Source organism: Gouania willdenowi, chromosome 18 (assembly GCF_900634775.1).
Source record: "Gouania willdenowi chromosome 18, fGouWil2.1, whole genome shotgun sequence".
Taxonomy (NCBI): Eukaryota; Metazoa; Chordata; class Actinopteri; order Blenniiformes; family Gobiesocidae; genus Gouania; species Gouania willdenowi.
Genome location: NC_041061.1, coordinates 14,445,816 through 14,459,267, shown reverse-complemented (window position 1 = coordinate 14,459,267; position 13,452 = coordinate 14,445,816). Strand labels below are relative to the sequence as shown.

Sequence of the window (13,452 nt, the reverse complement as noted above, 5' to 3'; positions counted from 1 at the left end):
GTATTATGGCGCTGAACCAAGTCCTAGATCAGACATGGACAGCAGGCGGTCCACAATCCCATTTCGTCAGGCCTCCAAAGTAAACTAAAAAAAATAAAAAATAATAATAATGCATTGGATTTTATATAGCACTTTATCATAGACACTCAAAGCACTTTACAGATTTAAGGCATTATTCTGTCACTCTCCACGCTCAGTGGTGGTAAGAAACTATTGTAGCCACAACTGCCCTGGGGCAGACTGACAGAAGCGAGGCTGCCGTAGTGCGTCATCGGCCCCTCCGACCACCGCTCACTCACACACTACATTCATACAAGGCAATGTGGGTGAAGTGCCTTGCCCAATGACACAATGACAGATACCATTGGAGCATCTGTCTCCCACTGTGGCACCTGGAATTCTCAGTGGTCTCCCATCAAACTACTAACCAGGCCCAGACCTGCTTAGCTTCCGAGATCTAACGAGATCGGCCAATGACAGGCTGGTATGGCCAAAATGACTCTTAAAACACAAAAAACCGACAATAAAAATACACAAAACTACAACAAAAATGTTATGACAACAAATGTGCACTAAAATACTCGCAAAACACATCTGACAAAATCAAAGACACACAAAATGACACAAAAAAGAAAAATACACAAAGCAAATAAACTTGCAAAATGACTCCAAAAACACACGCAAAACAACAACAATACACAACATGATTCCAAAAACACAACAAAAGCGCACTAAATAAGAAAAATGAGCAAAACAATAAAATATAGACTATGGGACTCCAAAATAAGCAAAACAACAAAAATACACAAAATGACAAACACAAAAAACAATGTAAAAAGTAAACAAAAATGACAGAAAAATATACAAAGCAAAAAAAAAAACTATGCAAAATGACTGCAGAAATACACAAAACGACATAAGAAGTAAACAAAATGACAGAAAAATATACAAAAACACAACGACAGAAAAAGAACGATGCAAAATGACGCCAAAAACACACAAGACAACAAAAAATAACATAAATGTTCAAAACAACAGTAATATGCAAAATGACTCCAAAAACACACAAACTGCAACAAAAATGCACTTAATGAGAAAAATAGGCAATACAACAAAATATGGACAAAATGACTCCAAAAACACACGCAAAACAACAACAATACACAACAAAAGGACACTAAATAAGAAAAATGAGCAAAACAACAAAATATAGACTATGGGACTCCAAAATAAGCAAAACAACAAAAATACACAAAATGACAAACACAAAAAACAATGTAAAAAGTAAACAAAAATGACAGAAAAATATACAAAGCAAAAAAAAAAAACAATGCAAAATGACTGCAGAAATACACAAAACGACATAAGAAGTAAACAAAATGACAGAAAAATATACAAAAACACAACGACAGAAAAAGAACGATGCAAAATGACTCCAAAAACACACAAACTGCAACAAAAACGCACTTAATGAGAAAAATAGGCAATACAACAAAATATGGACAAAGGGACTCCAAAATACACAAAATGAATGAAACATATACAAAGCAGAAAGACAAGCAAAATGACTCCAAAAATACACAACATAATATACATTTTCAAAACAACAACAGGAATATACAAAATGAGTGAGAGAGAGGGACGTGTACTCGGTCCTCAGGGGGGCAGCAGTTGGTTAGAGATTCCAAAGCAGTGGACTACTGGTTCAGAGTATAAAGACTAAGAGGTGGCACGCAGCATTCTGTGCAGTTTTAAGTTTAACAGCATAATGCTGAGAGGGGCTAAACAAGTTACAAAAAAAAATCCTCAAGTAGCCATTTTCTCCAACTGCCCCTTTTGATGTGCTCTCATTTGTGAGAGGGCAGTCTGTGTGCGTTAACCACTCATTAACTGCTGACACGAAGGACTGAGAAATGGTGTTTGCAAAAGTTTATCAAAGACTGGCTTTAGGTTGGAGAATGATTAAAACTGGAATAAATGATGCCAGAATTATGTTAGCTCATGTTGGCAGCTCACCCTGAGTCTACTTCAGAGCAGAATCGGCTTCTTCTGCGAGAGCGCCGCTGCAGACTCAGGTCTTTAACATCTTCGTCCAAAGGCCGGCTCCACTGTGTTGCCAATCAGATGTGATATCCTTCCCCATGAATTCACCAAAACTGATCAGCACGTGTTCTCGAAATGTTTTTTTTTTTTTTTCTCAAAATGGCGATGTATGATATAAATCTTGATCTTTTTTATTCAAATAAAGTCTGACCAAAAAGACAATTCTGCGTTAAATTTTCTGATGCATAATGCCACACAGGCAGGTATCACAAAAAATGGGTAACTGGCATCCCAAAAGTAAATGCACAAAATGACAGTAGAAATACACAAATTAACAGAGAAATACACAGAACAACAACACAAATACTTAATAGGACAACAAAATACATAAAAGGAGAAAAAAAATGCACAACAGGACAACAAAAATACATAAAAGAACAACAAAAATGCACAAAGAAAAACTTACAAATGGAGAAATACGCAAAAGAACAACAAAAATACACAAAAGGACACAAAAAGAGAAAAAAAAATGCACAATAGGACAACAGAAGCACAACAAAAGACACAAATGGAGAAAAAAATACACAATGGAACAACAAATATTCAAGAACAACATGCATACCAAAAAATACACAAAATTACTCAGAAAGACATCCAAAATTTACTGGAAAAATACACAAACGAACAAAACAAATTCATAGGACAACAAAATACAGAAAATCAGTAAAAAAAAAAAAAAATAAAAAAAAAATACACAATGTGACTGGGACTTTATTCACAAAAAGCTACACAACATGTGCCACTTTAGTCTTTTTCTTCTCTAAGGGACAGCAGAGTTCTTTAATGTGTTGTTTAGATGAAGGTCTGAGTTAGGACACACTCTGTGATCATCTAACTGAGCTTTTCATGCTCTCCTGAGAAGTAGAGAAAAGTATTTTATCACAAAATAGGCCATATTGTATATTGTCATTTTCTATATCGCCAAAATAGACAACTCAATAAATCTTGAATCTCAATATATATATATCGCCCAGCCCTAGATCTGGTGGCCTGTGCTGAGGGTAAACTGTGATCTGCTCTTCTCCCACACATTCTATTGCACACATTTAGCATTTACACTTATTTTGGATATACATGTGGATGCCTCAGGAGTTCATAACATTGGCCGATTCTGTAGCAAAGTCCAGAGGGATCAGCTGTAATCAATGTGCAATGTTAAGATGGCAGCCCACCTTCTGGCTCCATGCTCGCAGTTGAGCTCGCGTAGTCGGCAGCTAATTATACCGGCAAAAAGAAAGGTTCCTGTGCCTACCTCTGGCAGGCTCAAAGGTTATTGACATGGCCACAACAGCAATATCTACTAATGTCAATCCAATCTTACTGTCAGTAAGTGTCTTGGATTAATGTAGCTGAGCTGTAAATGCTTTCCTGTCAGGCCCACTGCAAAGCTGTAGTATCAAGGGAAAAGTCAACTGGGATCTGGGAATTATTCACAGGTGTTTATTTGCGCTTTGGAGGAATTTAGAAAGGACTTAGGGCATATTCTTGTGCTTGCCTTACAGGTGGCTTTTTGGAGATTCAACTCCCTCACATCTATGTGGTCCACTTTTTTGAAATACTGATGCTATTACTGACCAGAATGCTATGTTTGGAAGATGGCTAACAGTCTCAAAACAACCGTGAAATAGATTTACGGCCGTGTCTTATTCTACTGAGACAGTAGACAACAGCACTTTAATATTTTCAGGCAAAAACAGCAGTAGATCATAGTGGAACATTTATTTAAACTCCTACAAAGTTTTTCCTGGGGGGGGCTTCACGAGAAAACTTTTTCAAGCATTTCTAAAAAAAAAAAAAAAATCTTTTCTGATCAAACAATTTTAGCCACGTGGTAAAGATCTTTTTGCCCTGTGGTCAAAACAAACCTCCTGCAAAGGATTTAAGAATCATACCCAGTCCATGGATGCCAGTATGTTGATAGAAGTATATTGCCATCCCTGTTGTCTCGTAGTCCTGCCATAGATTACTATGTGTGATAAGCGTTTACAAAACACGGAGCCACCTGATAACCAAAGCTCTGGTAACCATAGCAACCAGGTCATAGAGTTCAGCCCAGGGACCCATGGGAAGCCCAGTCTGGAGCTTACGGAGCCGTCCTGTCCTGTCAGCTGATACTACTTGATAGCATAGAATGATAAAAAAAACAAGATGGTGCTGTCTCCATTCACTCATTTCCCAAGCTGTCCAGCGAGCGTGCAATCTGATCATGTTGTCCGACCAGTTAGATACTGATGGTCTCCTTACACGAGTCACTGCACACTGTTATCAGATAGCAGCTTACAGTCTGGAAAGATGCATTTTTCTATCATGTTTGTCACTGCCTCTAGATATTAACAATTCAAATGATTAGTAACACCTGTCTTTAAAAGTGATGTATGGAACTGTGTCAAAAAATGGGCACTCCAAAAATAACATCAAAATGAGAATCAAAATCAGGGCTAACAATATATATTGTTATGCTGCGTTCACACCAAATGCGTCAAGAAAAGTTTGCGCGGCACAAAGTCAATGGGATAGACGCTGGTAAGAGGCAAACTCTTCTCCTGTTTGGCGGCACGATTTGTCATTCGCTTGAATTATTGATTATTGAACTCCAGCAAATGTTTTGAGTGACGCGCAAAAGCCAAACAGAGTCCTTGTTGACAATGACGTCAAGCCATCAACACGGACACCGGTCATTTCACCCATTTCAGCATGAAGGAGCGTGACCACCCGGAGCTCAACGACACGGCCAGTTTTTTTCACTGGGACCGGACCATCAATGATTTGGTGCAGTTCTTAAAGAAAAGTGAAACTCACCAAGTTGGATGTGTCGCTGGTTAACCTGGTGAATCCAGGAGCGCCAGCATCCAGCGTTTTGACGGCTCTTCAGCTTCCACAGAAGGTAAAGAGCATCGATTTGACTGGGATCCTCCATAGTTGATGGTGAAAAAAAATGGAGTCTGGTTGGCACCTTTTTCGATCCTGTGGAAGCTTTCGCGCGGGTGTGAACGCAGCATTAGAATAGAGTGAAGTTACTCTGGTGTTCAAACCTGAGAAACATTCATTGAGACAGTGTCAGAGGTTATGCTTTGCTGAATCAATCAATTGTTTATTAACAGGTTTTAAATGAAATGAAATGAATCAACAAGAATATCAAGTCAATAAGAAAACCGGCACTCATCGAATACACAAATTACGTACAAGAATATTGATTGATTTTATCATTAAGGAGTTTAATGTGTCTGCTTATTTGATTTATTTGGTATATGTACAGTATATGATTAATGTGTCATTCATTTAATATTTCTAAAAGAAGGCAGACTTTTTATTTTGTCTTTTAGTGATAATATGACTGTCCCAGTTGTTATATCTGATAGTCTCGTCACTTACGTACAGCTTGTGTTGTTGTTTGATTCAGATTTAGTTCAAATCAGATGTTTTAAACTCTTTGTTCTTGCTCCTGAAAGTAGGCCTCGAGAAAAAGTTGACCTGAGAATTTATTTTAGTATAAGGATTATTTTAAGGACATACAGTATATTTATAGTATGTCCAAAAAGAAACCATGAATAAAAATTCACATTATCAATATGTATGGACTGCTATCAAACATACTGTATCCAGCCAGCTTCAGTGCATACACCAGCAATATGGTGGTTTTAAAAAGGGGATTGTTGATTGGACCGTGTGCGAGTGAGCAATGCCGACAGAGGGATTCTGACTCTGAAGATCAGCCTTGTGCTTTCCTATTCCCTGTGATGATGTTCACACGTCCACTTGATAAACAGAGGCGTCAAAACTCATAATCCCTATCAATCCCCTTTTTCCTCAAGGTTCCCATTATAATCATACCCCTGAATCAGATCACAGCCCAGCCCAACTTGTTTCCCCCCCTTATAGTCAATAAATCAGACATGTCATCAAAGCAGCTGGTGAGCAAAGGAAGGAGGCGAAAAAAAATAAAACGGCACAACACAACCTGTCCCACAAACCCCCTCAGCTAGAACTCAGGGCCAGAACCATGAAGTGAGACACAGCTGAGGGGGTTTAGTCCTCCACACCACAAAGTCTCACCAATGTGGCCTGAAACACTCGCAGGCCAGAGGTGACAAGTAACTGAGTACAAATACTTTGTAACTGTACTTTGTTACATGTGACTTGAGTATTTTTTTTTTCCGACTTTTTACTTAATCGTAATTAAAATTGTAATCGCGTAATTGAAAAGTAATTACAATTTTGGCATAATTATAATGTAATTTTAAAAATCTGTCGTAATCATAATTAAATTGTAATTGTGTTTAGATATTTGTTTTTGTAATTGTAATTGCCATAAGAATTCTATAAAAATTGTCAATTATAATTTAGGGCAAAACTGGGGAACCATGTTACAGTTCCATGTACAATTCTACACATATGTAGTTAATTATTAAAATGTATCATATCAAGATTTCTCACATTTTACCTTTAAAAAAAAAAAAAAAGATTTAGTTTTTAGTGTATTTTACAGCTGATTTAGGACCTGTTATAAGAGATGCTAACAGAAAGCTAACACAAGAGGAAGGTTAACTTTTATTAGGTGATTTATTTCACACACAGTAATTGTGATTAATTGTAATTGAACTTTAGTAATTGAGCATGTAATTGTAGTTGACTTTGAGGATAAAAAAATATTGTAATTTAATTTTAATTGGAAAAAATGCAGGTCACTGTAATTGTAATTGAACATGGGTAATTGAAAAAAATAATTGTAACTGAAAAATATAATTGACCCCAAACCTGCTTTCTACTCCTTACATTTAAAAAAATGAGTTTGTTACTTTTGAGACCTTTGAAGATGACGCCACGACGTAAAAAGACACAAAATCTTGGTAGTTCTTTGGTTACGGTTTGGTACTTTTAAGTACATTTAGTAGCATGTACATTTTTACTTTTACTCAAGTAAGGGAGCAACTTCAATACTTTTACTTTTACCAAAGTCATTTTTTATTCAAGTATCTATACTTTTACTTGAGTACTGAAGACCAGTATTTTGCCACCTTTGGTATTTTACTTGAGTATTATTTTTGGCAACTTTTTACTTTTACTTCTTACTTTATTAAACAAATATCTGTACTTTCTGTTCCTTACATTTTTAAAAATGAGCTTGTTACTTTTAAGGCCTTCGAAGACGACGCCACGACGTAAAAAAAAAAATTGGTAGTTGGAGCTTTTTTTCTGTTCGACAGGTCCCATAGTTTTATGGTGAACATTTTCAAGTTCTTAAAAATGTTAACCTCAAAGCTGCTCTGGGTTTAATTGAGCATTTGCACTCTTTTTCTTTACCCCGACACATTTTATTTACAAATTTCACTTCTTATGATTGCTAAATTCTCCAGGTGTTCAAAGGTAACGTGTTTCCATCTACCAGTTTTCGACAACTTCTTAAAAAATAAAATAAAATATACAGAATTTGTTGGTTTAAAAACCCTGCTTTATTATTGAAGGGTCATTTGTTTTGTTACTTTTACTCAAGTAAGGGGGGAGCACCTTCAATACATTTACTTTTACCAGAGTCGTTTTTTTATTCACGCATCTATACTTTTACTCGAGTACTGTAGACGAGTACTTTTGCCACCTCAGGGTGCAGATAAGTCGAGGGACGACTGAACATGTGCCAGATGGCGAAAAGGACGCTTGAGCAAGAATGGAGTGTTGCAGAATTAAAATGTTTTCCTAAGCAAACATTTACTGAGGGTGAGGAATTGTTGTTTACAGAGGCCTTAAGAGCTGTTTAATTTGTCTGGTACTTGCCTCCAATCAAAGACGAGGGAGGTTTGTTTAGCTCCATCCAGAGACTGGGATGGTTTTAAAACTGCCAAGAGGTTAAACTGTTACACAGCGTGTGCAATCTGTTCTGTCTGAACTCAATCTCCCCATCAGCACAAATACAGATGAGGTTGTTTTACGAGCTTTGCCAAGCGAGAGGCAGCCATTGTCTCTGTATGAGGCTGATTCAAAATGGCCGCCCTCAGCACTCAAATTGATCATAATTGTATTCCCAAACTCTGGCTCAGCTGGGCATTGCATTTGGTGTTATTGACTTTAAAAAACGCATTCAGCGATTCCAGTTGAAATTTCATTATGCCGCTGTCAATTATCACTCTGTGAACAAAGCACGCCCCGCAAATCATATGTACGAGGTAATTTTCCAAATGCCACTTAGCAGATACCACAGTCTGAGCGATTCTTAATTTGTGCACTTGCTTACTGCAAAATCTGGTTACGCGCAGGCAGCCATTCACGTTCCATTACAAAAACACTGGAGACTTGGAGTGATTGCCCCTGTGTTTTCACATCAATACGAATACAGCCAGCTCAGCCCAGGTAATTAAGCATTCTGAAGCCTTGAATAAAGAAGATTCCTTTCCATTCTTTTCTGGTGAAACAAAACATTTGACAGTTGAGTGGAGTATTTTTGGATAATAAACCGTAGCAAACAAAAAAAGAGAAACGATTAAAGGGATACTCAACACAAAGGACAAAGACTGCTCAACTGAAATGCTGTTATATGTCAACATCACCTGTAGGAATGAGGCGCGATTTACACTTTAAACACACGCTTGTGGAGGTCCACGTGTTTGACAAATTGAGAGATAGTGATTACTCAGAGTACCATTCGTGTAAGTTCAACGAGCTTTATGAGGTTAGCGTAGCGTAGCATAGGCTTACCCTCTATAAGGTGTCTTCCTTGCTCAGCTGAAGGCATGAGTGGATCTGCTGTAAGGCATCTAAAAAGCTGCGTCCACTAATATTTTCATATGTTTCTATAACGTCATAGCATCCAAGGAACTTGATGAAATGTAACAAAGAGCTAAAATGTTGGATTGAAATGATATCTCTTAATAGACTCAGCAGTCCCGATGATGTGACGACAGCATGATATGCAAATATTGTTTGTCTGAAATCTCCAAAATGTTAATGCCCACCATTTTAATTGATATCACATGTTTGAAGGCTAAAAGTTGACATAAATGTTCATACCTAACATCTAAAGCAGGAGTCACCAACCACTGGGATACAGACTGGTGCCAGTCCTCGGAACATTCGGTATCGGGCCACAAAGAAAAAATATATTTTTTAAAATTGTATACATTTTATTTTTGTTTTGTTCTTCACTCCTGCTCTTGATTCAATGCATCTCAAATGACTTAAAAAGCCGAACCGTGGATTTAGGGTTTTTTAGCCAATCAATAAGCTGGAAATTCTTCTTCTTTTTGCATTTACTTCCTGGCAAGTACTTGGTTGGCACGCTTTGTAAAACGTTATTACGTGTCAAGTACATGTGAGCATCTTCATCAATAAATAAAATTTAAGTTAAGGGGCCAAATACGAATCCCAAGTGGGCTGCAGATTTTAGGTGGGGGGGGTTAGGGTTAGGGAAGAACAAATTTAACATCAATGTGCCCTAGTTTTTTTTATATCATATATAAAATTATATTATATTTATATTATATTTATATAAGTTGAATTCACTTGAAAAATTATTAATATTTTCTTTGCGATATTTGTGTAGTTTAGTCATTTTGTGCATTCATTGTGAGAAATGGCAAGATTTGTGGAAATATTGAGTTCTTTCCACAATTTTGCACTTAAAATTGACTGCATTCATGTGATATAAACAAAGGAAAAACATAAGCCCCTAAAAATATTGTTGAGTTTCATTAAATTGCTGAATTTGAGATTTCTGCAACTGGATTTTTTGGTAATTTACACAACAATTTGTTTTTGTTTGTCATTTTCACTTTCTTCCGTGGGCCGAATTCAGTTTGACATATATTATCCAACTTGTTCCATGCCTATGTTGTATATAAACATGAATGCGTACAGTATATGTTGGAGGAAACGACGCTGCCTCGCGTTACACTATCTTCGTTTTTCCTCAGACGAGAATAAAAAGTAGCACAATGGCAAATTTATTGCTTTCACTATAACCACTTTTCCATTCTACATTATATCTCAACACTTCAGCTGCCCATCTTTTTATTCTTATTTCCTCATAGTGGCTATCGCACGACGCCTGCACTGTATGTGTGCGTTTCCCTTTCCTCTATCCTCGACGAGATATTTGCTCATATCGGCTTTCAGTTGGTGAAAATGAAGGGGTCATGTGTGTGCTGATGACAGGGGTAGAGGTCATTGAGTAGCTGGGGGTCACTGATAAGCGATTCAGAGGCGTGGATGGGAGGAGTAACTGCTCCGCTCCATCCTCTGGCACATTACTTGTGTTACTGTGTTCCAACACCAGCCAATTACAAGAAGGAAAAAAAAAGAGAATGTGAAGACATGCATGTTACGAGCTCAGAGGCTCTCAGGCACACACAGTGGAACGTGACTTGTGCTGTATATATATATATATATATATGTGTGTGTGTGTGTGTGTGTGTGTGTGTTGCCTGTCCACATGTTTGATGACTTTGAAGGATACCGTGTTTGTCTGAGTGCTCTTCATAAAGAGGAGTGGAGCGACAAGGGCTTTCTGCTTCTGAGTCGGGCAACAAAAAAAAAAAAAAAAAAAATGCTGAAATGGGCTATATTGATCGTCAGCAAGGGGAGTCGGAACAATCACCATGAATTAAACTCCTCAAGGTCTTAGGCAAAGGGGATTAACAAAATTATCTGGCCTCTATTCTGGCCAGTTAGTCGCTGGTGTTGACAAAAGCTTCAAAAAAAAAAAAAAAAAAAAAGCAGTGGCAGGTTGAGGACAAGCGAGGAAAGGGCGGTAATGAGGGAAGCGTTTCTTGATGAGAAACTAACAACAATGTAAACACAGCAGATAAGTGCTTTCTTTGCCCAGCAGTATTGATCACGTAACAGGGCTTGATGCTCAACTTTCCCTAGCTGAATTGTATTTTTCCGGCTGGGTTTTGATAGCCAGCTGTTAACACACTGTGCAATTACTGGCTGCTACGACGCTGTCTTCTTTCTGTTTTCCACTGCTGTTTGCTGTGATGAGGAGAGCGAGGCTACGGTTAAATGTGTAGCCTCATTACAAAATGCGTGTAAATGGATGTGAAATGCAATTAAAAAGTGAAACAAAGCCTTTGTTTCGAATCATCAGCATTGAAACCTAAAATTATCATTAGCGCCACGGGTGTGTTTGGTTGCACAACTCGTCTTGAAAGCTGTAGCGTTGGATTTCCCTTCAGTGATTTGGTTTTTTTCTCCTCCTTCTCCCCTTACACCAGCAGACTTGACCTGCAGCTTATTAATTTGCAAATTTTATTCTCAATAAAGTGCTTACAAAAAAAGATAATTGTGACTTTATTAACAGTTTCTTGGGTAGCAGATGGTGTTCTGCAGGCTTGCCATGTTGAATTAGTGATGACGCTGTCGTTTTATGTGCATGCTCTCTGCTGGGGCAACCCATAAAACTCCTAATTAAGGCTACAAATTAATACCACTCCTTCCCAACATTAGATCCAGCTATTCCACCCTAAATTAAGGTAAACATATGCAAATATACAGGTAAGTCTCCGATTAGCACGCGCCTATTGTCTTTCTATAGAAGCTGCATTTTTTTGTTGTTGTAAAGGAATCCCTGTTATTACAATCATTTGTACTATATTAAAGGCAATTAAATGCCTATTAAAGATGCCAAAGCCTTTGTTGGCATCTTTAATTTACAAGACATTCAGTTCCTCGGAGCCAAATCTCAGGAAACTCCATCGAGTTAATCCCTCCGATGTTTTATTAAAAACAAATTATGTCCGACTTAACCGCCGGTAATCCAGCGCATCAAGTATTGGTAACAGCCTGAAGGAGAAGTGCTTGCATTTTAATTAAGAGCCCAAGTAACGAGGCAGCAAAGTGTGCGGATTAGTGTGTTTACTCGGGAAGAGCAGGAAGATTTAAAAAAAAAAAATGAAATAAATCAATCACCATTTCATTTTTGCATCAGCACCAAATGGAAAGTGACTTGACACATTTCAGGAATGTTGTTGTTCCAGAGCTGCTTCAGGTATCAATAAGATATTTTAATAGGATTAATTACAAACCAATATGAAGCGAAGTGTGGTAAAAAGATATTTGGAATGGGTTTGCTCTAAATTTACCAAGACGACTGTTTCCATACTGTACTGCAGCGATACAAAGTATTGTACTTGCTGATATTTTAGAGTCAAAGTTTAGCCTCAGGCGGGAGATTAAAACCAATCTTCACTCTTCTTTCAATAAAGAGGTCTGGCGACCCCAAATACATCTTTTTCTAGAATTCGTTTTTCATCATGTTTGAGCTCAAATATTTTTATATTGCATTTTAGTTGAACTGGATTTATTCAAATTCTTTTGAAATTTATTTATGTTGTGCAAATTATAACAATGGTCATCACAAAGCGTGATCAAAATACAACGCTCGTAAGAAAAAACCCAACAAATCCATTTATATTTCACAAAGTGAAAGTATAGAAGTACAGTTGTTTATGATTGTACGTTTTAATAAAAAAAAGAATAACAATTTTAAAAATTTCAGGCGTCCCCATTTAAACTGCATGCGACCCCACATGGGGTCCCAACCCCAAGGTCGAAATACACATTTAGTGGCTCGTGAATAGATTTAGTTCTATTGTTATTTTTTTAGATTTTATTTTCTACTCTCTTTCTCTCAAGTACCCCTGTAGTGCGATCGTGTACCCCTAGAGGAACACGTACCCCCATTTGACAAAGACTCCTTTATAAGACAAAAAGGGTAGTACTAAAAGTAACCATTTTTTTCGTCCTGTATTTTCATATTCAGTGTGTTTTGTGGACGTGCAAAAATGATTAAATGATTTCCATCCAATTGGCTGGTCTGCGTTTTGTTATGTATCATCAGTTAGATTTAGAGCCAAGGGGTTGGACTGATGACAGAAACACTAAAACTCAGTGTATCACTGGTAGCCTGCAAGTGTTTAGTTGTTAGGCAAATATACAACACAATCTTCCATTATGAGCCAAGGTGGGATCAGAAAGCAGCACAGATTGGCAGATCCTTTCCCTGAGTACTCTGCATACATACTATATAATTGACTTACTCGGGGCATAATCCCTAATGGGACTTCCTCACTGTTCCCAGACTTCAATGGGAGATCGCTGCTTCTTCAAGAAGTCATGACCACTGTTTGATCAAAGGGGCTCATCTCACAACGCCCACTGCTTTCTGCCAGTGCTTGATTTGGATCGATGCAGGGGTTAGTGTACAAAATCCCTTGCTTCCGATAGCGCTGCAAACCCCACTTTTGCTGCTCAGATAGTGAAGTCACGCTAAGTTCATGCTCGCATTAATTCTCATGCATATCTTGGTCACATGGTGCATTTATTTGGTTAATACCATGCACTAGGGAGCCTCTTATTTAA

General features: G+C 37.7%; 1 protein-coding gene and 1 pseudogene across 4 annotated transcripts in view; one reads left to right on the top strand and one right to left on the bottom strand.

The window, feature by feature from the left end:
• Positions 1-13,452, top strand: part of ppargc1a (peroxisome proliferator-activated receptor gamma, coactivator 1 alpha) — a 387,008-nt gene that overhangs the window by 109,439 nt on the left and 264,117 nt on the right. The window lies entirely within an intron of this gene.
• On the bottom strand, positions 381-498 carry LOC114480912 (uncharacterized; annotated as a pseudogene).